Genomic DNA, 26,522 nt, shown 5'->3' with positions numbered 1-26,522 from the left:
CATCAGACATTGGTTGAGGTAAGAAGCACACAGAAGTGATATGAGCTTGGGCCACAGAACACATTTATGGCAGAGTTAAACATTCAAGCAAAGTCTCATTCCTCTTAGTTCTGTTAGACCATGGACCATACTGCCTCTCTGAAGGTAACTTTTTCCATTAAAGAGTCACTGATAGCATTGAGGAAAACAATTGCCATGAGCAGTATTTCTCTTGCAAGAATAGAAAGGAAAAAAAAAAAAGTCTTAAAACAATCGTCACCTTACAGCTAATCTTTACAATGTCATTTTGGCATTTTATGGTGTATAAACAATACCTTGATATTATTGCTCTGCCAGAAGGCTGATTACAACAGAAGGCAATAACAGGCCACACATGTGCCAAAGTCCAACTGCTACTTCAGGCTTGAGTTTTATATAAGGACACATTTTCACATTCTTTTTTATTGACTTCCCCCCTGCCCCTCCCTTTATGTGCTCCTAAAAAAAAGCCAACATAAAATTGGCTAAAAATAAAGTTATAAAGCCAGTTGGGGCATATTTTTTGTGTTATTGTAGGATAAATAAAGCTGTCTGAAGAAAGTATGCTATTAACCACGAATCATGAGGGAAGCATGACTTGTACTTGACTAGTGTTAGAAGGTATAAAACATTCTTTAAAACCAACAACTCTAATGCTATTTTAGGAACTAAGTATATTATATTTTATTTTCAGGTACTTCCAGAAAAATAATGAATACAGTATAAAAGAAAATGAATGTTAGAAACAGAGCCTAGAATTTCAGTGAAAAAAAATCCCAAGTTTTTATAGACTGTTTTCTAACTACCCATCCATCTCCTTTTGTCACTTCTGTCCTTTGCTTTCTTTTCATTAATAATAGAGCCCTTCTAATATGAGCCATGCATCCTGGCTCATAGAAGCAAAGAGGAAGCAACAACTAACAAACACAGAATTACAGAACATGAGTAAGAGAGAAACATAGATATAAAAGTCTGAATATAGGATCACAGGATCACAGAACGTATTACAATTGATACCCACATGCCCACCTTTTAGTAATCTCAAATGGACGTGGCTTGTTTTGTCAGACTAAGCATTAATCACACCATAGTAGCAGAGACATAGATGACTCTGTGAAGATGCAGTTAAGACTCAGGAGAAGTTAGCTGTAATTAAATTTGCAAGTAGACATCAGAATTTAGTTTTCTGAATGTGTATCTGAATTCCACTACCTATGCATGAGTTTAGACAGGGACAGCAAAATCATAGAATCATAGAATGGTTTAGGTTGGAAGGGACCTCAAGAATCATGCAGTTTCAACCCCCTGCCATAGCATGGACACATCCCACTAGAACAGGTCACTCAAGGCCTCATCCAAACTGACCTTGAACACTTCCAGGAAGGGAGCATACACAACCTTCCTTAGCAACCTCTTCCAGTGTCTCACCATCCTCACTTTAAAAAGAACCCTTTCCTAACATCTAGTTTGAAATCTCCCTTCTTCCAGTTTCAAGCCATTACCCCTTGTCGTGTCATTATAAGATCTTGTAAATAGTCCGTCCCCAGCCTTCCTGTAAATAGTCCCTCCCCAGCCTTCCTGTAGACCCCCTTCAGATACTGTATGGCCGCTATAAGGTCTCCTCAAAGCCTTCTCTTCTCCAGGCTGCAGACCCCAAATTCTCAAAGCCTGTCCTGATTGCAGAGATGCTCCAGCCCTCTGATCATCTTTGTGGTCCTCCTCTGGACTCACTCCATCAGTTCGATGTCCTCTTGTGCTGGGGGTTCCAGAAATGTACACAGCACTCCAGGTGGAGTCTGACAAGAGCAAAGAGGAACACATTGCCCTGCTGGCCATGCTTCTCTTGATGCAGCCCAGTACATGGTTGCTGTCTGGGCTACACATGCAGACTGCCAGCTCATATTGAGCTCTTCATCAACCCAGACCACCAAGTCCTTTTCTTTAGGGTTGAGGGCCACATAGGCCCAAATGGCTGTGTTTACAAGTCTATTCTTGTCGGGACATGTTGTCCCCTCAAAAGGTGTTGTTCTGCCCAAAGCAGGGGAAAAGAAATTAAGGGGGACAAAGGAGCACACTAAGCCTGATGCCTTCAAGTCTGGCCTGCCTGCTTGCAAGGTTGAGGTAAACACGTTGTGTAAGCTCAAGTGCTTAGGGTGGGGATCCACCTGAGCCCCCCCCCCCCCTCCATATTTGGGGGTACCGGGCCTGTGGATTTCACCTTATTTGGCATGTTTTGGCCTGCTGCCAGACTCTTATTGGACAGTACTGTGGCCAAGGACCATCAATCTCGGGCTCATATCTTATAAAAAGGGCAATTCAGTGTTCTCACCATCCTCTTCCACCCACTGCTTCTAGCCTCTTTGCCGCTTTTGGGGCCATCATCACCGCTGCGTAATTCCTGCCCATGGTACTTTGCACCAGCCCAGGGGAAAGCTCCCAGCCAGCTGCTTCTCCAGCCCATCATTCCCAGTCCAACCATGCCCGTGGAGCCTTCAGACAGTGCGCCCTAATAATACCTGAACTGAACTGTTCAGATTCATGAGTGTCAATACTGTGGCTTTGCCACACATATTTGGGACCACCGAGACTGTGACTCCAGCTAGTGAGTAACTCAACCATCTTGATTTGAGCAGCGAGGAATTTCAGTGACTTTACCCTGGCAACTCGGTGGCAGTGTCACAGACCCAGCAATAATAAGGCAGCGGGTGTCCAATAGAGTACACGGCTGCACTGGAGACTGAGCTCCATAGGTAAAGGCAGGCAATACAGGATCTAATTCTGGTAACTCACCCCTGTGGCATGCAAGTGTGCGCACCTGGCTGGGAGACTATTGGAGATTCTGTCTCCTTAATAACAGTAAAGCAAACAGGCATGCAAGCAGGCATAAACAAAAGCAGTGCTGGTGAGTCTAAGCTTAATAATGAGTGAGTGACCATGTGAGCAAGCGGGGGAGCCTGAACACTTTATTTACCTGTGTACCCTCATTTATTAAATGTGGGCCAAGATTACTGGCCCCTTGGCCACTAGAATGACCAATCAGGTTGGCAGTCAGCCAAACCTTACCATAATAGGCAAAAGCCACAAGCCCGGACCTCCCAAATATGGGGATAGCTTGGGCCTAGCACCTGGTAAGCATGAGCTGGTCACATGGGCTGACACAAACATGTTTACACAATCTGGGGTCCTGGGCAGGCCAGACTGAATGGCACCAGGCCTATTTTGCCCTTTTGTGCTCATTTTATGTTTACCTCTGGTTATGGGCAGAAAAACATGTCCAGGCAGGGCCAGGCATATGTAAGCCTATTTTCAGGCCTACGGGCCCTCCACAACATCAGGTCCAGGTAGATGATGTCAGTTGCCCTTCCCTTGTCCACTGTTGCTGTGACTTCATTATAAAAAGCCACTAAATTTGTCAGACATGATTTGCCATTGGTGAGGACACGCTGGTTACCGCTAATCATCTCTGCTTTGATTTCCACTTGCCTTAGCAGAGCCTTCAGGAGGCCCTGCTCCATGATCTTGCCAGGAACAGAGTGAGACTGACTGGTCTGTAGTTCCTGGGATCTTCCTTTTTTTCCCTTCTTGAAGATGGGCATTATGTTTGTCCTTTTCCAGTCAACAGGAACTTTACCAGTCTGCCATGACCTTTCAAATATGATGGACAGTGATTTAGCCATATCATCTGCCAGTTCCCCCAGGACCCATCGGTGGATACTGTTGGGCCCCATGGACTTATACACATTTGGATTCCTTAGATGCTCACGAATATGATCTTCAATTATAGTGGGCACATGTCACTAATCCAGATAACAAACTCTGTTGAATCAAGCTAATTAGAATCACAGAATCATAGAATCAACCAAGTTGGAAGAGAACTTGTAGTGCAGGGCCACATAGGCCCACATAGGCTTACATATGCATTGCCTTGCCTGGACATGCTTTTCTGCCCAAACCAGAGGTAAACACATTCAATGGATAAAAAGGGCACAATAGGCCTGGTGCCACAATGTCTGGCCTGCCCAGGGTCCAGGTCGTATAACACATCATGTAACTGGTTGTGTAAGCCCATGCACTTAGCTTATGGCCCACGGGGTGTAAGGCCCATGCTATCTTCATATTTGGAGGACTAGACCTGGGGACCCTTCCTAATTTAGCCAGCTGCCAGAAGTCTATTGGATGATATCATGGCCAAAGGACCATTAATATGAGCCCACATCCGATAAAGGCTCTTGCCACTCTCTATGCTCACGTCTCTCTACCTGCCTGCTGTCTGGGGCCACTACCTTTGTTTGCTTTACATGATCCTTTGCTCCATGACACTCTGCACTGATCCAGTGGATGATTGAACAAGGTGGATGATTGAACGAGGTGTTCCTGGCCGGCCGATGCTACAGCCCACCATACCATCCCCGGTTGTGCCCATGGAACCTTCTCAGACGGTGTGCCCCAATTCGAATTGAACTATCAGCTTCATGTGAAATCAATCATATGGCTCTCACTGTATATATTTTGGAAACACAGATACTGAACCTTACAACTAGTGAGTATTTGAACTCTCTTGATTCAAGTTGCTGAGGAATTTCATTATCTTTACCAGCGGCAGTTTGTGCCACATGACTCTCTGATCAGAACAGTTCTAAAACCTCTAAAAAGTTGCTTAATTCAGCTGTATATAGACATTCTGTAAAATAGTTTTACCAACCATATCAAAGAATTTGTGTGGGTTAGCTGTACATAACTTTGGGGGGAAAATCTCCCTGTATACATTAGTAAATTATTCAATAACTTTTAAATTGGCCTCATATCTCACCCTAAACTCAGACTCAAGCCCCTCTATAACAGAACTCCAATATAATCCAGTCTAACCTATCACACAGCCCTAGCCAATCAGCTACACTGTGCTAGTTTGAAGCAGGCTAAAATGATTTGGTAAGAAAAACTAGACCATAGGCTGTGAAAAAGGAAAACATTGGTGATGTCTCCTCCCCTCAGAGTCTTGCTGACGAAGAATGTAAACATTAGATAACACTCTCACCATTTTTGTCTTCACTCTCAGGCTGGGCTCTGGCTGAGCTGCATCTCCCTAACCTCTCCTGCCACTCACCTTTGCTTCTTAACCTCTTGGCTGAGCCTCTAATCTTCCTTAGGACTGGGGTAAGGTTGAGAGGGGCAGGGGGAAGGTGCATGGGTGGTTGAGAGCCCCTCCTGGGGACTCAGGTTTCTGGGAGGGGAGTTGTGTTTCTGTATTACTTTTACCTTGTATATTTCTGTATATAACTGTATATATTGTAAGTAGCTGCTTGTATATTGTGCTAGCTGTAAATAAATAGCTTCATTTATATTTCCAGAGCCCGGCTAAGTCTAATCTGGGTATTACTAAAGTGTGGGGGGACGGGTAACAGCCAAACCATCACATATTTTATTTGGCTTCTCCCAATGTGGGGCAAATTCATTTGAGTTACTGTTAATTAACTCTGGGAATCAGAATGAAGCTAATAAAGCAGCTATCGTACTTGGTGGGGGCTATCGTGTGGCCTATTTTCTGTTTTCTTGTGTAGAATTGGATCAAAGACCAAATAGGTTATTTCTTGCTTAATGTAGTTTTTAAGAAGGTCAAAGCTAAACTTACAAGCATTTTCTGGTCCTGAGGTCATCCCATTATTGGATATACTGGTTTTAATGTCACTGAAAATCTTACCAGTAACATTACAGGGATATTTGCCAATAATTTTACAAGCAATCAAAACACTGCCTTATCTAGAGCACTGATGAAGGTGATTCAACCCCAAACTGAGATGCCAGACCCCTGTAAAGACTTTTACTCAAAGCAGACCGTGGCAGGTCTGCTGTGTGTCATCCTGGGTCTTATAGTTTTGATTTTCATATTAATTCTGGCATTATGTGTGAAAAATTAGAATGCAATAACTGCAAAAACTAGGAAAGTCTCTGTCTTGAAAGCAAATGGGACAGTGTCTCAACAACAGGGTACCAGTGGAAATCAAAATGATAAGCCAGGGGCAAAACAATCTCCTTCCCAGCAAAATTCAGGGACAGCAGTTACTATACTTCCTTCTCCAGATTCTGGAAAAACTGCCAATGTTCCTAACAACAATGATAACAAACAAGGATTGGCAGGCATCCCACGAGTACAGGCTCAAAGTCAGAATGTACCCAGCAGTAGAACAACCAGCAGTAGAACAAGGGGACACAGTCTCAAGTTGTGCCAGGGTAGGTATAGGCTGGATATTAGGAAGAAGTTCTTCACAGAGAGAGTGATTCCCCATTGGAATGGGCTGCCCAGGGAGGTGGTGGAGGCACCGTCCCTGGGGGTCTTCAAGAAAAGACTGGATGAGACACTTAGTGCCATGGTCTAGTTGACTGGCTAGGGCTGGGTGATAGGTTGGAGTGGATGATCTTGGAGGTCTCTTCCAACCTGATTGATTCTATGATTCTATGATTCTATGATTCTACCCACTAATAATAATAACAATGTGCTAGTTTGAAGCAAGGTAGAATGTTTTGGTATAAGAACTAGATAATGGGCAGTGAAATGAAAACAATTGATGTCAACTTCTCTCACAGTCTCGCTGAGAACTCTGGGAAGAAGAAAGACTTTTTCTCCATTTTGTTTCTCACTCTTGCTTTTGCCTTAGACCTGGTCACATCTCATTAACCCTGCTCCTACTAACCTTGCTCCCTAACCTCTTGGCTGCACCTCTCTTCTTCCTGAGAACTGGGGTAAGGTTGAGAGGGCCGGGGGGAGGTGTTGGGGTGGTTTGAGAGCCCCTCCTGGGGACTCAGGTTTCTGGGAGGGGAGTTGTGCTTTTGTATTGTTTATCCTTTGTATATTTCTGTATATAATTGTATATAATTGTATATATTGTAAATAGCTGCTTGTAAATTCTGCTAGCTGTAAATAAATTGCTTCATCTATATTCCCAGGGTCCGTCTGAGTTAGCTGGGGCAAATTCAAAAGTGTGGGGGGGCGGGGTAACCCCCCAAACCATCACATTTTTTATTGGCTTTCCCAACGTGGGGCTAGATATTTTTGAGTGACTGGAAATTAGCTCTGGGAATTAAGATGAAGCTAATCAAGCAGCTATTGTACTTGGTGGGGATTGCTGTGTAGCCTGTTTTCTGGTTTTTTGTGTACAACTGGATCAAAGATCAAATTGGTTATTTCTTGCTTCATGTAGTTTTTAAGAAGGCTAAAGTTAAGCTTTCAAACATGTTCTGGAGCTGGGGTGATTTTATTCTTGGTTATGCTGGTTTTAATATCTCTGAGAATATTACCAAGGATATTACAGGAGCTCTGGTCAATAATGTGACAGTCAATGGAAATTCTGCTCTAAATATAGCTCTAATGAGAGTTATTCAGCCTAAGACAGGAATTCCAACTGTTTGCTTAGGTACATGCTCGTGTAAAACTGTTTTTCTTCTCACAGTTTTTAATATTTGCCTCATGATTTTAATATTCATATTAATTTTGGTATTATTGGTGAAAAATTCAAAACCAGCTTCTGTAAGAACTAGTAAAAATTCTGTGTCTCAGAAGCAGTCTCTTTCACAGCAAAACAAGGGAACATAGTTGTCGGCTTCCCCCTTGCCAGCCTCTGCCCCTCTTTCTCCAAGTGCTGGGAACACGGCCAATGTTCCCACCACTAACATAAACAATGATAACAAAAACAAAAACAATAACGAGCAGAGTTCGGCAGGAGCCCTAGGAGGACAGGACATCAGAATGTCTCTAGCAACAATCAAAACACGTCAGGGTTGGCAGGCATCCCAGGAGGACAGGCAAACAATCCCACTAATGCTAATACTACTACTAATGCTGGTAACACTAGCCCAGTCAGTCCAAATCCTAATGACACCAGCTCAGCCAATTCAAACCCCCAGCCAGCAGACCAGAACCAAAATCCTCCTGTTAAAAGCAAGGCAGATTTGAACTCACAAGCTCCAAGTCAGACCTCTAATAATTCAAACCCTCCAAGTCAGACTCCAATGATTCAAACCCTTCAGGTCAGACCCCTAATGATTCAAGTCCTCCAGCAGACACATCCAAATCTGTTGCTGCTCAGGCCCTTCTGGCACCTGCTAAGGCAAAAGCTAAGACAAAGAGTGGTTCGCAGGAGGATGTAAGACAGGGGACCTCTGGTGATCAGCAGCAAGAGGAGGAAGAGGAGGCAGTTAGTCTGCGAGACCTTGTAGATACGCTGAGACAACAATACTCAAGTGAGAGGAGCGCTGTGAGGTTAGCTGCCAAGAGAGAGGATGGTTCCCATGAGTATAGGAATGCTATGAGGAAGGTTCTGTTAGGCCCAGTACCACCAGATCAACAGGTGGAAGAGGAGGTGGAAGATGACATCCAAGGCTCCAAGGATCCACTCAGAGAGGTCAGGGAAGTTAGGAAGGAATACACAAGGGAATCAGGTGAGCCAATCCTAAGCTGGCTAGTGAGATGCCGTAGCATTGGTGCTAATGCCTTGCAGGTAGGAGACAAGTCAGCCAAGCAGTTGGGACCACTCACTAAGGAGAGTGGAGTGGACAAACACCTAGCAAGTCCTCTTGGTAGGGTTAGCTTGTGGACACGCCTTTTGTTGGCTGTGGCTATGAGATATCCTTCCCGAGATGATTTGCCATGGGCTGACAAGAAGTGGAACACCGTTGAGCAGGGAATTAAGGTTCTGAAGGAGTTTGCTGTGAAGGAAGTGCTTTATGGAGATCATGGTACTCATGAGCCTGAGGATATTCCTTTGGGAACAGGTCTCATGAAGAAGCTGATTAAATTTGCTCCTTCATCCTATGGTAACATCTTGGCCAGTAAGTTTCTAGCAAGGAGTGATAATGGAAGATCTTTCACTGTTGGTGAATTCACTGACCAGCTCAGGCAGATAGAGGATAGCTTGTCACATTCTGGTATAATCTGTGCCATAAAGACTATGACTACAGAGCTTAAGGAAGGTATTGAGAATGGCATTAGAAATGGCATGAAAGAACTGAAGGAGGATCTCAAAAATCTGGTAAAGGATACCATTCCTGCATCATCTGAATGGGTGCATGTTTCTGCAATAAGGAACAGAAGCCCACCTCCTGCAAGGCAATTCCAGCCCAGGAGGAGACAAATTCCACCTAGACAGAAGCAATCACGTGCGTCACTGTGGATACTTCTGCGTGACACATACGGTGAGAACATGAACAAATGGGATGGTAAACCTACTTCAGCTCTTTCAAAGAGGGTCAGGGATCTGCAGAGTGGCAGAAACAGAGGCAATAATGCCAGAAAAGTAGCTGTCATTTCTTCAGCTCCCAAGAGCAACTGCAATTGTTCCAACAGTTGCAGTTCCTCTCACAACAACACCAATCATTGTGTACACCCTACATGCCATGTTCAGCATTAGGGGTGCCCTGCCTCCAGCCAGGAGGAGGAAAGGGAGAGTGGAGAGGACCAAATCTATTGGAATGTGTTCATTAGGTGGCCTGGCAGATCAAGAGTTCGGAAATACAGGGCGTTAGTTGACACAGGTGCTCAGTGTACTTTATTGCCATCTAATTGCAAAGGGACAGAGTCCATTTCTATCTTTGGAATCACTGGTGAATCTCAAGAGTTAACTAAAGGTACAGGCTGAGATCAGTTTAACTGGTAAAGAGTGGAAGACACATACTATTGTAACTGGTCCTGATGCGCCTTGCATTCTGGGAATTGACTTTTTGAGACAAGGTTGTTTCAAAGATCCTAAGGGTCATAAATGGGCTTTTGGAATAGCATCTGTAGAGATTGAGGATGGAAAATTGAAATTGTCCATTAGACCTGAACTTTCTGATGAATCTGCAGTTGTGGGACATCATGACATAGAGGACCTGGAAGTGCCAATTGCCACTCCAACTGTTCATCATAGGCAGTACAGAACTAACCGTGACTCTTTGTTGCCCATTCATCAGCTGATTCGTCAACTGGAGAGTCAGGCTGTCATCGAGAAAGCTCATTCACCTTTCAACAGTCCCATCTGGCCTGTACGTAAACCTACGGGCGACTGGAGACTGACAGTTGACTTTCGTGCCCTCAACGAGGTGACGCCGTCCATGAGTGCAGCTGTGCCAGACATGCTGGAACTCCAGTATGAGCTGGAATCGAAGGAGGCTAAATGGTATGCAACCATAGACATTGCTAATGCTTTCTTCTCTATTCCCATAGCAAAGGAGTGCAGGCCTCAGTTTGCATTCACCTGGAGAGGAATCCACTACCAGTTCAACCGTTTGCCTCAGGGGTGGAAACACAGCTCAACCATCTGTCACTCAGTCATCCACAATGCACTGGAGAAAAGTAAAGCTCCAGAGCACATCCAGTATATCGACGACATCATTGTGTGGGGCCAAACTCCTAAGGAAGTCCTCGAGAAAGGTAACAAAATCATTGACATTCTGTTGCAAGTAGGTTTTGCCATTAAGAGAGACAAGGTCAAAGGACCAGCCAAAGAAATTCAGTTTCTGGGAGTGCGGTGGCAGGATGGTCGCCGTTACATTCCTCAGGATGTGATCAACAAAGTCTCCACCATGGCAGTTCCCACCAGTAAGAAGGACACACTTTCTTTTCTTGGTGTGGTGGGATTTTGGAGACTACACATTCCTGGTTTCAGTCAGATTGTACAAACCTCTGCATGATGTGACTCGTAAGAGAAACAATTTCGAGTGGGGACCTGAACAACAAGCAGCCTTTGATCAGATCAAGCGAGAAGTAGTCCATGCAGTGGGCTTGGGACCTGTGAGGTCTGGTCCGAACATTAAGAACATTCTGTACATGGGTGCCAGTGACAATGGTCCAACTTGGAGTCTTTGGCAGAGAGCTCCAAATGAGACACGTGGTCGTCCACTTGGTTTCTGGGGACGTTGTTACAGAGGTTCAGAGACAAATTACACCGCAACAGAGAAAGAGATTCTAGCAGCCTATGAGGGGGTGAAAGCAGCTTCTGAAGTGATTGGAAGTGAGTCACAATTGCTTTTAGCTCCTAGACTGCCAGTTCTAAACTGGATGTTCAAAGGCAAAGGTTCATTACCACATCATGCCACAGATGCAACTTGGTCTAAATGGATGGCTTTGATAACCCAACGAGCACGAATGGGTAATCTTGACCGACCTGGTCTGGTGGAGGTGATCACCAACTGGCCAGAAGGCACAGACTGTTCCAAACCTCCAGAGGAGAAAATAACTCATGCTGAGGAAGCTCCTCCCTATGGTGATCTCTCTGATCAGGAAAAGAACTATGCTTTGTTCACAGATGGTTCCTGTCGTCTTGTTGGGAACAAGCGAATATGGAAGTCAGCGGTTTGGAGTCCAACCAGGAGAGTTACCGAAACGAAAAATGGCGAAGGAGAATCCAGTCAGTTCGCTGAGGTGAAAGCCGTTCAACTTGCTCTTGATGTGGCTGAATGTGAGAATTGGCCTATCCTTTACCTCTACACCGACTCGTGGATGGTAGCCAATGCTCTATGGGGTTGGCTGAAGGACTGGAAGAAGCATGGTTGGCAGAGGAAAGGAAAGCCTATTTGGTGTGCTGATCTATGGCAGGACATTGATGCACGGCTGGAGAGAACTCCAGAGAAGGTGCGGCACGTAGATGCACACATGCCTAAGAGCAGAGACACTGAGGAACATCAACATAACCAGAAGGGAGACCAAGCTGCTAAGATTGCTCAAGCTGATACCAACTCTGAACTTGACATTGACCTTGATTGGAAACACCGAGGTGAGCTTTTCTTAGCTCGGTGGACCCATGACTCATCTGGACATCAAGGCAGAGATGGAACATACCGATGGGCTCGTGATAGGTCAATTGACTTGTCCATGGACAGTATCACCCAAGTCATCTATGACTGTGACATTTGTGCTGCTATTAAGCAGGCTAAGCGAATCAAGCCCTTATGGTATGGTGAAGAGATGGTCAAAGTACAAGTATGGAGAAGCCTGGCAGATTGACTACATCACTTTACCTCGATCACGTTCTGGCAAGCAGTATGTTCTAACGATGGTAGAGGCCAGTACTGGATGGTTGGAAACCTATCCAGTTCCACATGCTACTGCACGTAACACCATTGTTGGTTTGGAGAGACAGATCTTGTGGAGACATGGAACTCCAGAAAGAATTGAGTCAGACAATGGTACTCATTTCAAAAACAATCTTGTGAAAAACTGGGCCAAAGAGCATGGTATTGAATGGATCTATCACATACCCTACTATGCACCAGCTTCAGGGAAGATTGAACGCTACAACGGTTTGCTGAAAACCACCCTAAAAGCCATGAGGGGTGGAACTCTGAAAAACTGGGACAAACATTTAGCAGAAGCTACCTGGTTGGTAAATAGTAGAGGTTCAGTAAATAGAGCAGGACCTGCACAATCAGACTCGGTCCAAACAGTAGACGATGATAAAGTTCCTGTTGTTTGTGAGAAGAATCTGTTAGGGAAAACTGTTTGGGTATTTTCTCCTTCAGGTGAAGGGAAACCTGTCCGAGGGGTGGTGTCTGCTGAAGGTCCTGGTCATACATACTGGGTAATGTAGGAGAATGGTGAAATCCAGTGTATTCCACAGAGAAATTTAACCTTAGCTGAGAGAGTTTAAATCCAAGCTGTTAGGAGTTTTCTATTCTAGGTAACATCGGCGCCCAAAACTGAGAGAATCTACAATAGAATCTAGAGTACGTGAGCACGAACCCAATGTCACCTGGGAGTCCCTCTTCTGAGCTTTTGAATCACCTACATCTGATTGAAGTGTGAACTGAACTTGTATATATTGTTTTAGTGTAAATATTGGTTTAGATTAGATTGGATAATTCTCAGCGATACTCTGAGCGAAGTAGACAGGGGTGGATTGTGCTAGTTTGAAGCAAGGTAGAATGTTTTGGTATAAGAACTAGATAATGGGCAGTGAAATGAAAACAATTGATGTCAACTTCTCTCACAGTCTCGCTGAGAACTCTGGGAAGAAGAAAGACTTTTTCTCCATTTTGTTTCTCACTCTTGCTTTTGCCTTAGACCTGGTCACATCTCATTAACCCTGCTCCTACTAACCTTGCTCCCTAACCTCTTGGCTGCACCTCTCTTCTTCCTGAGAACTGGGGTAAGGTTGAGAGGGCCGGGGGGAGGTGTTGGGGTGGTTTGAGAGCCCCTCCTGGGGACTCAGGTTTCTGGGAGGGGAGTTGTGCTTTTGTATTGTTTATCCTTTGTATATTTCTGTATATAATTGTATATAATTGTATATATTGTAAATAGCTGCTTGTAAATTCTGCTAGCTGTAAATAAATTGCTTCATCTATATTCCCAGGGTCCGCATGAGTTAGCTGGGGCAAATTCAAAAGTGTGGGGGGGCGGGGTAACCCCCAAACCATCACAAACAATAATAACATCAGCCCAGCCAGTGCAAACCCCCAGCCAATAGACCAGAACCCTGTTAGCTGTAAGGCAGATCTGAACCCACAGACCTCAGACCAGACCCCCAGTGATTCAAACCCTCCGGCAGACACGTCAAAGTCTGTCGCTGTGTAGGCCTTTTTGGCACCTGCTAAGGTGAAAGCCAAGACACAGCTTTTGACAAAGTGTGATTCAAAGGAGGATGTAAGAGAGGGGGCCTCTGGTGAGAAAGAGGAGGAAGAGGAGGCATTTAGTCTTTGGGACCTGGCGAACATGCTGAGATCTCTGTACTCAAATGAGAAGAGCACTGTGAGGTTGGCTTCCAAGAAAGAGGATGGTTTCAATGAGTTTAAGAGTGCTCTTGGGAAAGTTCTGTTTCTAGGCCATGGACAACCAGATCAACAGGAGGAAGAGGAGGAAGATGATATCCAGGACTACAACGATCCACTCAGAGAGGTCAGGGAAGGTAGAAAGGAATATTCAAGGGAATCAGGTGAACCAATCCTAAGCTGGCTAGTGAGATGCCGTAGCATTGGTGCTAATGCCCTGCCGGAAGGAGACAAGACTGCCAAGCAGCTGGGAGCACTCCCTAAGGAGAGTGGAGTGGACAAATACCTAGCAAGTCCTCTTGGTAAGGTTAGCTTGTGGACATGCCTTCTGTTGGCTGTGGCTATGAGATATCCTTCCCGAGATGATCTGCCATGTGCTGCCAAGAAGTGGAACACCATTGAGCAGGGAATTAAGGTTCTGAAGGAGTTTGCTGTGAAGGAAGTGCTTTATGGCACACATGAGCCTGATGACATTTCTCTTGGAACGGGTCTCATGAAGAAGCATATTAAGCTTGCTCCTTTACCCTATGCAAACATCGTGGCCAGCAAGTTCCTATCAAGGAGTGATAATGGATGGTCTGTAACTGTTGGTGAGTTAACTGACCAGCTGAGGCAGATAGAGGACAGCTTGTCACACTCTGCCATAGTCTGTACCATAAAAACTCTGGGTACAGAGCTTAAAGATGGTATTAGAGATAACGTTAAGGATGGCATCAAAGACAACATGAAAGAACTGAAGGAGGATCTCAGAAACATTACCAATCTGGTAAAGGATAACATTCCTGTATCATCTGAATGGGTGCATTTTTCTGCCATCAGGAACAGACGCCCACCTCCTGCAAGGGAATTATTCCAACAATTGCAGTTCCTCTCACAACAACACCAATCATTGTGTGCACCCTACATGCCATGTTCAGCATTAGGGGTGCCCTGCCTCCAGCCAGGAGAAGGAAAGGGAGAGTGGAGAGAACCAAATCAATTGGAATGTATTCATTAGGTGGCCTGGCAGTTCAAGAGTTCGGAAATACAGGGCGTTAGTTGACACAGGTGCTCAGTGTACTATATTGACAGCCAATTGTAAAGGGACAGAGTCCATATCTATTTTTGGAATCACTAGTGGATCTCAGGAGTTGACTAAGATACAGGCTGAGATCAGTTTAACTGGTAAAGAGTGGAAGACACATACTATTGTAACTGGTCCTGATGCGCCTTGCATTCTGGGAATTGATTTTTTGAGACAAGGTTGTTTCAAAGATCCTAAGGGTCATAAATAGGCTTTTGGAATAGCATCTGTAGAGATTGAGGATGGAAAATTGAAATTGTCCATTAGACCTGAACTTTCTGATGAATCTGCAGTTGTGGGACATCATGACATAGAGGATCTGGAAGTGCCAATTGCTACTCCAACTGTTCATCATAGGCAGTACAGAACTAACCGCGACTCTTTGTTGCCCATTCATCAGCTGATTCGTCAATTGGAGAGTCAGGCTGTCATCGAGAAAGCTCATTCACCTTTCAACAGTCCCATCTGGCCTGTGCATAAACCTAATGGCGACTGGGGACTCACAGTTGATTTTTGTGCCCTCAACGAGGTGACTCCACCCATGAGCGCAGCTGTGCTGGACATGCTGGAAACTCCAGTACGAGCTGGAATTGAAGGAGGTATGCTACCATTGACATTGCTAATGCTTTCTTCTCTATTCCCATAGCAAAGGAGTGCAGGCCTCAGTTTGCATTCACCTGGAGAGGAATCCAGTACCAGTTCAACTGTTTGCCTCAGGGGTGGAAACACAGCTCAACAATCATAGAATCATAGAATCAACCAGGTTGGAAGAGACCTCCAAGATCATCCAGTCCAACCTAGCACCCAGCCCTAGCCAGGCAAATAGACCATGGCACTGAGTGCCTCATCTAGTCTTTTCTTGAACACCTCCAGGGACGGTGCCTCCACCACCTCCCTGGTCAGCCCATTCCAATGGGAAATCACTCTCTCTGTGAAGAACTTCTTCCTAATATCCAGCCTATACCTACCCCGGCACAACTTGAGACTGTGTCCCCTTGTTCTATTGCTGGTTGCCTGGGAGAAGAGGCCAACCCCCACCTGGCTACAATGCCCCCTTCAGGTAGTTGTAGACAGTAATAAGATCACCCCTGAGCCTCCTCTTCTCCAGGCTAAACAGGCCCAGCTCCCTCAACCTTTCCTCATAGGATTTGTGTTCCAGGCCCCTCACCAGCTTTGTTGCCCTTCTCTGGACACGTTCCAGCACCTCAACATCTCTCTTGAATTGAGGGGCCCAGAATTGGACACAGTACTCAAGGTGTGGCCTGACCATTGCTGAGTACAGGGGAAGAATAACCTCCCTTGTCCTACTGGCCACACTGTTCCTGATGCAGGCCAGGATGCCATTGGCTCTCTTGGCCACCTGGGCACACTGCTGGCTCATCTTCAGCTTACTATCTATCAGTACCCCCAGGTCCCTTTCCTCCTGGCTGCTCTGCAGCCACTCAGTCCCCAGCCTATAGCGCTGCTTGGGGTTATTGTGGCCAAAGTGCAGAACCCTGCACTTGGCCTTGTTAAATCTCATCCCATTGGCCTCTGCCCACCCATCCAGCCTGTCCAGGTCATCCACAATGCACTGGAGAAAGGTAAAGCTCCAGAGCACATCCAGTACATCGACGACATCATTGTGTGGGGCCAAACTGCTGAGGAAGTCTTCGAGGAAGGTAACAAAATCATTGACATTCTGTTGCAAGCAGGTTTTGCCATTAAGAGAGACAAGGTCAAAGGACCTGCCAAAGAAATTCAGTTTCTGGGAGTACTGTGGCAGGATGGTCGCCGTTACATTCCACAGGATGTGATTAACAAAGCCTCTACCATGGCAGTTCCCACCAGTAAGAAGGACACACTTACTTTTCTTGGTGTGGTGGAATTTTGGAGACTACACATTCCTGGTTTCAGTCAGATTGTCAAACCTCTGCATGATGTGACGCGTAAGAGAAACAATTTTGAGTGGGGACATGAACAACAAGCAGCCTTTGATCAGATCAAACGAGAAATAGTCCATGCAGTGGGCTTGGGACCTGTGCGATCAGGCCCGAACATTAAAAACATTCTGTACACGGCTGCCAGTGACAATGGTCCAACTTGGAGCCTTTGGCAGAGAGCTCCAAATGAGACACATGGTCGTCCACTTGGTTTCTGGGGATGTGGCAACAGAGGTTCAGAGGCAAATTACACTGCAACTGAGAAAGAAATACTAGCAGCTTATGAAGGAGTGAGAGCATCTTCTGAAGTGATTGGAAGTGAGTCACAATTGCTTCTAGCTTCTAGACTGACAGTTCTAAACTGGATGTCCAAAGGTAAAGGTTCATCAATGCATCATGCCACAGATGCAACTTCATCTAAATGGATGGCTTTGATAACCCAACGAGCACGAATGGGTAATCTTGACCGACCTGGTCTGGTGGAGGTGATCACCAACTGGCCAGAAGGCACAGACTGTACCAAACCTCCAGAGGAGAAAATAACTCATGCTGAGGAAGCTCCTCCCTATGGTGATATCTCTGATCAGGAAAAGAACTATACATTTTTCACAGATGGTTCCTGTCATCTTGTTGGGAACAAGCGAAGATGGAAGTCAGCAGTCTGGAGTCCTACTAGGAGAGTTACCGAAGCGAGAGATGGCAAAGGAGAATCCATTCAGTTCGCTGAGGTAAAAGCTGTCCAACTTGCTCTTGATGTGGCTGAACGTGAGAATTGGCCTATCCTTTACCTCTACACCGACTCATGGATGGTAGCCAATGCTCTATGGGGTTGGCTAAAGGACTGGAAGAAGCATGGTTGTCAGAGGAAAGGAAAGCCTATTTGGTGTGCTGATCTATGGCAGGACATTGATGCACGGCTGGAGAGAACTCCAGAGAAGGTGCGGCACGTAGATGCACACATGCCTAAGAGCAGAGACACTGAGGAACATCAACATAACCAGAAGGGAGACCAAGCTGCTAAGATTGCTCAAGCTGATACCAACTCTGAACTTGACCTTGATTGGAAACACTGAGGTGAACTGTTCTTAGCTCGGTGGGCCCATGACTCATCTGGACATCAAGGCAGAGATGCAACATACTGATGGGCTTGCGATAGGTCAATTGACTTGTCCATGGACGCTATCACCCAAGTCATCTATGACTGTGACATTTGTGCTGCTATTAAGCAGTCTAAGTGAATCAAGCCGTTATGGTATAGTGAGAGATGGTCAAAGTACAAGTATGGAGAAGCCTGACATTGACTACATCACTTTACCTCGATCTCATTCTGGCAAGCAGTATGTGCTAACAATGGGAGAGGCCAGTACTGGATGGCTGGAAACCTATCCAGTTCCACATGCTACTGCATGTAACACCATTGTTGGTTTGGAGAGACAGATCTTGTGGAGACATGGAACTCCAGAGAGAATCGAGTCACACAATGGCACTCATTTCAAGAACAATCTTGTGAAAAACTGGGCCAAAGAGCATGGTATTGAATGGATCTATCACATACCCTACTATGCACCAGCTTCAGGGAAGATTGAACGCTACAACAGTTTGCTGAAAACCACCCTAAAAGCCATGGGGGGTGGAACTCTGAAAAACTGGGACAAACATTTAGCACAAGCTACCTGGTTGGCAAATAGTAGAGGTTCAGTAAATAGAGCAGGACCTGCACAATCAGACTCGGTCCAAACAGTAGACGGTGATAAAGTTCCTGTTGTACGTGAAAAGAATCTGTTAGGGAAAACTGTTTGGGTATTTTCTCCTCTGGGTGAAGGGAAACCTGTCCGAGGGGTGGTGTCTGCTGAAGGTCCTGGTCACACCTACTGGGTAATGCAGGAGAATGGTGAAATCCAGTGTGTGCCACAGAGAAATCTAACCTTAGCTGAGAGAGTTTAAATTCAGAGTGTATAATCCAAGCTGTTAGGAGTTTCCTCTTCTAGGTATTTCGGCATCCAACACTGAAAGAATCTACGAGAGAATCTACAGTACGTGAGCACGAACCCAATGTCACCTGGGAGTCCCTGTTCTCATCTCATCTGTGAGGAAACAAACTGTTCTGAGCTTTTGAATCACCTACATCTGAGATAGCTGGAATGAAGTGTGAACTGAACTTGTAATATTCATTAGTGTAAATATTGATTTAGATCAGATAGTTCTCAGCGTTACTCTGAGCGAAGTAGACAGGGGTGGATTGTGCTAGTTTGAAGCAGGCTGGAATGATTTGGTAAGAAAAACTAGACCATAGGCTGTGAAGAAGGAAAACGATGGTGATGTCTCCTCCCCTCAGAGTCTTGCTGACGAAGAATGTAAACATTAGATAACACTCTCACCATTTTTGTCTTCACTCTCAGGCTGGGCTCTGGCTGAGCTGCATCTCCCTAACCTCATCTGCCACTAACCTTGCTTCTTAACCTCTTGGCTGAGCCTCTAATCTTCCTTAGGACTGGGGTAAGGTTGAGAGGGGCAGGGGGAAGGTGCATGGGTGGTTGAGAGCCCCTCCTGGGGACTCAGGTTTCTGGGAGGGGAGTTGTGTTTCTGTATTACTTTTACCTTGTATATTTCTGTATATAACTGCATATACTGTATATTGCTTGTATATTGTGCTAGCTGTAAATAAATAGCTTCATTTATATTTCCAGAGCCCGGCTGAGTCTAGTCTGGGTATTATTGAAGTGTGGGGGGGCGGGTAACATCTAAACCATTACATACACCATGGCACTAAGTGTCTTATCCAGGCTTTTCTTCAACAACTCCAGGGACAGCGGCTCCACCACCTCCCTGGGCAGTCCATTCCAGTCTGGCCTACCTGCTTGCAAGGGTAAGGTAAACATGTTGTGTAAGCTCACGTGCTTAGGGTGTGAATCCACCTGAGCCCTCTCCATATTTGGGGTCCTGGACCCTTGGATTTCACCTTATTTGGCATGTTTTGGCCTGCTGCCAGACACTTATTGGATAGCGTTGTAGCCACGGGACCATCAATCTTGGGCACACATCTCATAAAAGGGGCAATTCAGTGTTCCTACCACCCTCCTCCACCCACTGCTTCTAGCCTCGTTGCCACTTTTGGGGCTATCACTGCTGCATGATTCCAGCCCACAGCACTTCGCACCAGCCCAGGGGAAACCGACCAAGGCTCTCCCAGCCAGCCGCCACTCCAGCCCGTTGTTCCCAGCCCGACTGTGCCCATGGGGTCCCCTCAGACAGTGCGCCTCAATAGTACCTGAACTGAACTATTCAGATCCATGAGGGTCAACAGCGTGGCTTTGCCACACATATTTGGGACCACTGAGACTGTGACTCAAATCAGTGAGTAACTGAACAATCTTGATTTGAGCAGCATAGACTTTCAGTGACTTTACCCATGGCACTTTTATGCCACAAGACTCTCTATTCAAAATCTTTCCAAACCTCTGCTAAATTTCTGATTCCCACTGTAAATAGATATTCTGAAAAATAATTTCACAACTGCATAAAAAGAACTTGTGTAGGTGAACTATATATAAGTTTGGGGAGGGAAATTCTCATTGTAGATAATATTAAATTATTTAAATTCCTTTTAAATTCAGCCTCATATTTAATCCCCTAAAACACAAACAAACCCCTTCACAACACCAGACCAGGACACCTTCGGCCAGCTGGGTGTGGGAATGCAGAATGCAGAAGAGTTGTGTGGTGCAGGTGCAGGAGAGCTGTGGGAAACAATGTGAAGAGAAGTGACAACAGGCAGATCCTTGTAATAACAGACCTTGATTCTCACACGCAGCTGGCCACCTTATCTCAGAAGGGGTAGATAATGGACCTTTGCTAATAGAATAACAAGGCATGTACTTATGCAGATGTGGTGGGTTGTCCCTGATTAATTATGCTAATGTGTAGGCAAGTGCTCTACTGGATGAGTGTACAAATTCAGGCTGTTAATGACCAATAAACGGCTTCAGCATAATTCATATTGAATCATTCTGAAGACCCTCGTGATGAGTCGTGGCCATATTGGTTTATGGACTTGTTTATCATGGCCCAATGGAAAGTATGGATAGCACACTACTGGCTCGTGTTCAGCCTATTATCTACCAGTACCCCCAGGTCCCTTTCGTCCTGGCTGCTTTCCAGCAACTCTGTCCCCAGCCTGTAGCGCTGCTTGGGGTTGTTGTGGCTGAAGTGTAGAACCCCACATTTGGCCTTGTTAAATCTCACCCCATTGGCCTCTACCCACCCACCCAGGTCTTCCTGCAAGTCTCTCCTACCCTCCAACAGATCAACACCTGTTCCTAACTTGGTGTCATCTGCAAATTTTCTCAATTTCCTGGTCCAGATCAATAAAGTTATTGAACAAGACTGGGCCCAGCACTGATCCCTGGGGAACACCACTAGTTACTGGCTGCCAACTGGATGTGGCACCATTCAATGTCTGGGCCCAGCCCTCCAGCCAGTTCTTGACCCATATCAGAGTGAATCTGTCCAAGCCATGAGCTGCCAGCTTTACCAGGAGCTTGCTGTGGCAGACTCTGTAAAAGGCTTTGCTGAAGTCCAGTTAGACTACATCCACAGCCTTCCCCACATTCACCAGGAGGGTAACCTGATCATAAATGAATATTGACTGTGTCTTGACTATCGTAGAATTGTAAAATTATTTAGGCTGAAAGAAAATTTTAAGATCATTAAGTTCAACTATTAACCCGGCACTGTCAAGCCATCTCTAAACCATGCCCCTCAGCACTACATCTACACGTCTTTTAATCACCTCAAGAGATGACTCCACCATTTAGATGGACAGCCTGTTCTCATGTCCCACAAGCCTTTCTTTGAAGACATTTTTTCCAAATGCGCAATCTAAACTTCCACTGGTGCCCCTTTAAGCCCTTTCTTCTATTCTTATTAGTCAGAAACGTGTTGATGCCAACTTCTCTATATCTCCTCTCAGGTATTTGTAGAAAGTGCTAAGTTCTTCCCTCAGCCTTCTTTTCTTTAGGATAGACAGGCCCCAGTTCCCTTAGCTACTCCTCATAAGACTTGTCATTCAGAAAAGGAGAATAAACTTCCTTTGAACAAACCCTCACTGCTTGAGTTTGCTACGGTCATCTTTTTTTCATGAAAGATCTCCTTTTAGATGTATAAGTTGATTTTTTGTTGTTTTGCATAGTGATGTACTCACATAAAACAAACACAAGTAAACAAAAAGTAGAAATCTTCGTACATATTGGAGCTGCATATTTGCCTATTGGTAATTTTTATCACTTCACTGAATCATACAAAATGCCAAGGAGTTTGTTAATTTTTTTTAATTGGGATTTTTTTTTTCAAACTCAGTTTCAGGAAGGTAATTTTAAGAGAAATTTACATTGATGTTGACTCTGGAATGTAAAAATAAGGCCTGCAACAGACATAAAACAAACAAGTAATAAAGTAAGATTCTCAGCTTGAAATATTGCAGTTTTTGAAAACCTGTGGCTGTTAATTAATAATTTCAGATGTAGTGGAGTGGCAAAAAAGATTCTTAGATGATGGTAGTATATTTTAGTGATTACAAGGTCAATCCAGACTGGCTGCCGGAAGTTCTTGACTTAAACACTGTTGGTATGGTAATCTACTCTGATAAGATACTCCTTGACTAAATTGGATTGACTACTAGAAATGCAATTCTAATCAGAGCATTCAGCAGGTGACCCATATTTCATCTTGCAAGGCTTTCTGAGCATGCCTGATATCCTTCACCAGATGTAAATGGACCTGAGGGATCTATTCACTGACTTTAAACACTTAACTTATAAAAGCCTAAGTAAAAGCAGACAAATTTTGTCTATTATGACCAAATTAAAGAGGGTGAGACTGCCTCTTCCTCAGCAATGTGAAAAACCTTGCTGTAGGTACAGCTGATATAAGTTGTTGTCACGGAAGGCCAATATAGGCCTGCTATGTGTCCTGGCTTGTCCAGGCATGATCTCCTGCTCCCCACTTGCCCTTCTGCTGGAGCAGGGAGCAGTGTGGGAAAGAAGACAAAGGCCTGGAGACACTGAGTCTGATGACCTAGGGCTTGCCCAGACTAGTTCTGCTCCTGTGGTAAACCAGGTACATACACTTGGCCTGTGCTTTCTCAAATTTGGGTAAAGCAAGCCTTTGGCTTCACCTAATACATTTAGTTTTGGCAAAATGCCATTTTGATTGGCACTCTGTAGCCAAGTGGAGCCATCAGACTTAGAAAATTGATAAAAATAGGAGAGGAGTTGTAAACAATGTGCTCTATCTCAATTCATTCTGCCTTGCTGTCTTATCATGCTGCTACCATGCTTCATTTTACTTCAGACCAGCTTTTCTGTGAAACTACAAGCTCTGATGCTTCAAGCTTGTGCACCTGGAAACTTTTCTGTGCCTCAGTTTACCAGGGAGAGGCATTAAGTGTGCAGTAGGCAAGAATTATTGCCAAAAGTTGCCTAAAACTCATGGCCAGCCTAGCGTGAATTGAAAGCAATAAGCTGCTCCTAGATAGAAGGCTCTCTTACAGAGACCTCACTGCACCCTGTATGGTGAGAGAGAACAGGTTACTACCAGCAGGAAGACCCCATCCTTGCTTGCAGACCTGAGCATCTCCATGCAAATTCCAGAGCCCTGGAAATGACACCGTCTGACCAAGAAAGACCAGGTCAGAGACTAAGTCCCAGCACCCTGCCAGAGTCCTGGGGAAACTCCAAAAAACTTCAATGAGTATCATACCATCAACAACAACCCTCCAAGCATTTTGGGTACTGTCTTGAACTACAGTGCAACTCCAGAAATCTGGAGATACTATTTTGTGAATAAATATTCTAAAAAGCCTTTTTGCAATTAAAGCTTTTGTTTTTGTTCTGGAAATTCCATTTGTCTTCTGCTTTGACAAAAAGGAGCCTCTTGAGTTCCCCTAGAGGGCAAGTGGCATATTGACCACAAATATCTGTTTCCAAAAGCTCAAAAGAATGTTTGTGTTTTGCTAGTTTTGTGTGACTGTTAAATTGACTGTTTCCCATGTAAACACCCACAGCTGTGTATTCAAACCTTATACATATTTTTTTGAGATTTAACAGCAATAAATTATTTTCATCATTTATTAATATCTTGTCTGGTTATTAATATTAAAATGATTAATAAAACATAATTAAAATTTCCTATTATTCATATCTTGTCATAAGTTTTACCAGAATTGACATCTACAGTAGAATTTTACTCTTATTTCTCAGCCTTCTTTCCATGTCTATGTAGTTATGGTGAAATTTTTATGAGTAATCTGAGTTTCCTGAAGTTCTCAATATTCCACCTGGGATGTGTCAGGAAAAGATTTAATTTCTATTCATTTTCACCCATTTTGTATTCATAGACAGTAGGGCAGAGTACACCCTCAGAAAGTCTGCAGATGACATCTAAACAATTGACACACCTGAGGGACGGGATACCATCCATGAGGACTTGGACAAGGTTTACAGGTGGGGCTATGTAGTACTGTCTACTGCAAGGAAGTTGTTGTTTGGAGTTTCTGACATGATTTAAGGTAAAAACCAGTCTTGCAGTGTCTTGTGAAACAGTCATTCTAACTCTGCACTCATGTGAATGAGACTGCTCTGGAACACATCATTCAATATGGATCATTAGGAAAGCAGTATTAATTTATAATGAGTTAAAACCAATCTGTTCACTCAATGCTGCTTATCAATGTGTTGCAGTCTTTTGAAATATTTGTGATAGTGCATTATTTTATCCAGTCCTACGATGCTGTGCAAATTTGATGAACAATAACCTTGATGAAAGAGTAACTTCCTGCAAGAAACTTCCATCCATGCAGATAAAGATGGAGCTGAAATAAAAGTACTAAAAATTGTGCTAGTTTGAGGCTAGCTGAAATATTCTAGTGAAAGAAATTTGATTATAGATTGTGAAAAGGAAACAGTTTTGATGTCTACTTCACTTATAGGCTTGCTGAGATGTATAAAAAAAAGAACACGAAACACAGATCACAGTTGCAGTGGCTCTTTGTTGCAGCTGGTGTCTATACTTTTCTCCCTGGCCTAATTTCTGTGTAACTAACCCTTCTGCTTTCTAACCCCCCTTGGCTGATCCTCCAAACTCAACTTGCGCATAAGGAAAACTCTGGGATAAGGTAGAGGGGCAGAAAGGAGGTGGAAGGGTGGTTGAGAGCCCCTCCTGGTGACTCTGGTTTCTGGGAGGAGTGCTGTGTTTCTGTATTACCTTTAGCTTGTGTATTTCTGTATATAGCTGCATATATTCTTAATATCTGTTTGTATATTGTGCTAAGTTGTAAATAAAGCTTCATTTCTTAATTTCTAGCCAGCTGAGTCTAGTCTGGGTGATTTCATAAGAGTAGGGGGGCAGGTAACAACCAAACCTTCACAAAAATTAAATTACCTTGAAAGATAAGTCTGCAGTGGGAACAGTAATCATATCTTTCTAAATTCTATTCACCAAACAGAACCATCTCTCTGTATGGTGGTTACCATATGCACATGACCACACAAGGCTTCTTCTGAAACTTCAAGCAGCCCTAGACACCAAGAGGAACATCACACAGGCATTCTCAGATACAGAGTCTTGGTGATAATGCCTATTGCATGCAATACTCTTAAATGTGGATCTAGAAGAAAGTAGCAATCTAAAAAGTAGCAAAGTCATCTGAATATTTATGATATTTCTTCTATTTATTTTCATATTGACCTATCTATCTATCTATCTATCTATCTATCTATCTATCTATCTATCTATCTATCTATCTATCTATCTATCTATCTATCTATCTATTTAAGTACATATGTACTATAAGAGAACTAGATATTTTGCTTGATGTTCCAGATAATGCGGGGTTTGTCAGATAACTGAGAAAACTGTGGAAACAAAAATGAAAACAACTGAAGGGGAAAACCAACCTTCCTTCCTTCCTTCCTTCCTTCCTTCCTTCCTTCCTTCCTTCCTTCCTTCCTTCCTTCCTTCCTTCCTTCCTTCCTTCCTTCCTTCCTTCCTTCCTTCCTTCCTTCCTTCCTTCCTTCCTTCCTTCCTCCCTTCCTTCCTCCCTTCCTTCCTTCCTTCCTCTTTCTTTCTTTCTTTCTTTCTTTCTTTCTTTCTTTCTTTCTTTCTTTCTTTCTTTCTTTCTTTCTTTCTTTCTTTCTTTCTTCCTTTCTTCCTTTCTTCCTTTCTTCCTTTCTTCCTTTCTTCCTTTCTTCCTTTCTTCCTTTCTTCCTTTCTTCCTTTCTTCCTTTCTTCCTTTCTTCCTTTCTTCCTTTCTCTCTTCCTCTCTTCCTCTCTTCCTCTCTTCCTCTCTTCCTCTCTTCCTCTCTTCCTCTCTTCCTCTCTTTCTTCCTCTCTTCCTTTCTTCCTCTCTTTCTTCCTCTCTTTCTTCCTCTCTTCCTCTCTTTCTTCCTCTCTTTCTTCCTCTCTTTCTTCCTCTCTTTCTTCCTCTCTTTCTTCCTCTCTTTCTTCCTCTCTTCCTCTCTTTCTTTCTTTCTTTCTTTCTTTCTTTCTTTCTTTCTTTCTTTCTTTCTTTCTTTCTTTCTTTCTTTCTTTCTTTCTTTCTCTCTTCCTCTCTTCCTCTCTTCCTCTCTTCCTCTCTTCCTCTCTTCCTCTCTTCCTCTCTTCCTCTCTTTCTTCCTCTCTTTCTTTCTTCCTTTCTTCCTCTCTTCCTCTCTTTCTTCCTCTCTTTCTTCCTCTCTTTCTTCCTCTCTTTCTCTCTTTCTCTCTTTCTTCCTCTCTTCCTCTCTTTCTTC

Source organism: Pogoniulus pusillus, chromosome Z, assembly GCF_015220805.1.
Source record: "Pogoniulus pusillus isolate bPogPus1 chromosome Z, bPogPus1.pri, whole genome shotgun sequence".
In the NCBI taxonomy this organism is placed as follows: Eukaryota; Metazoa; Chordata; class Aves; order Piciformes; family Lybiidae; genus Pogoniulus; species Pogoniulus pusillus.
The sequence above is the reverse complement of the archived record's forward strand: the minus strand, read 5'-3'. Positions refer to the sequence as shown.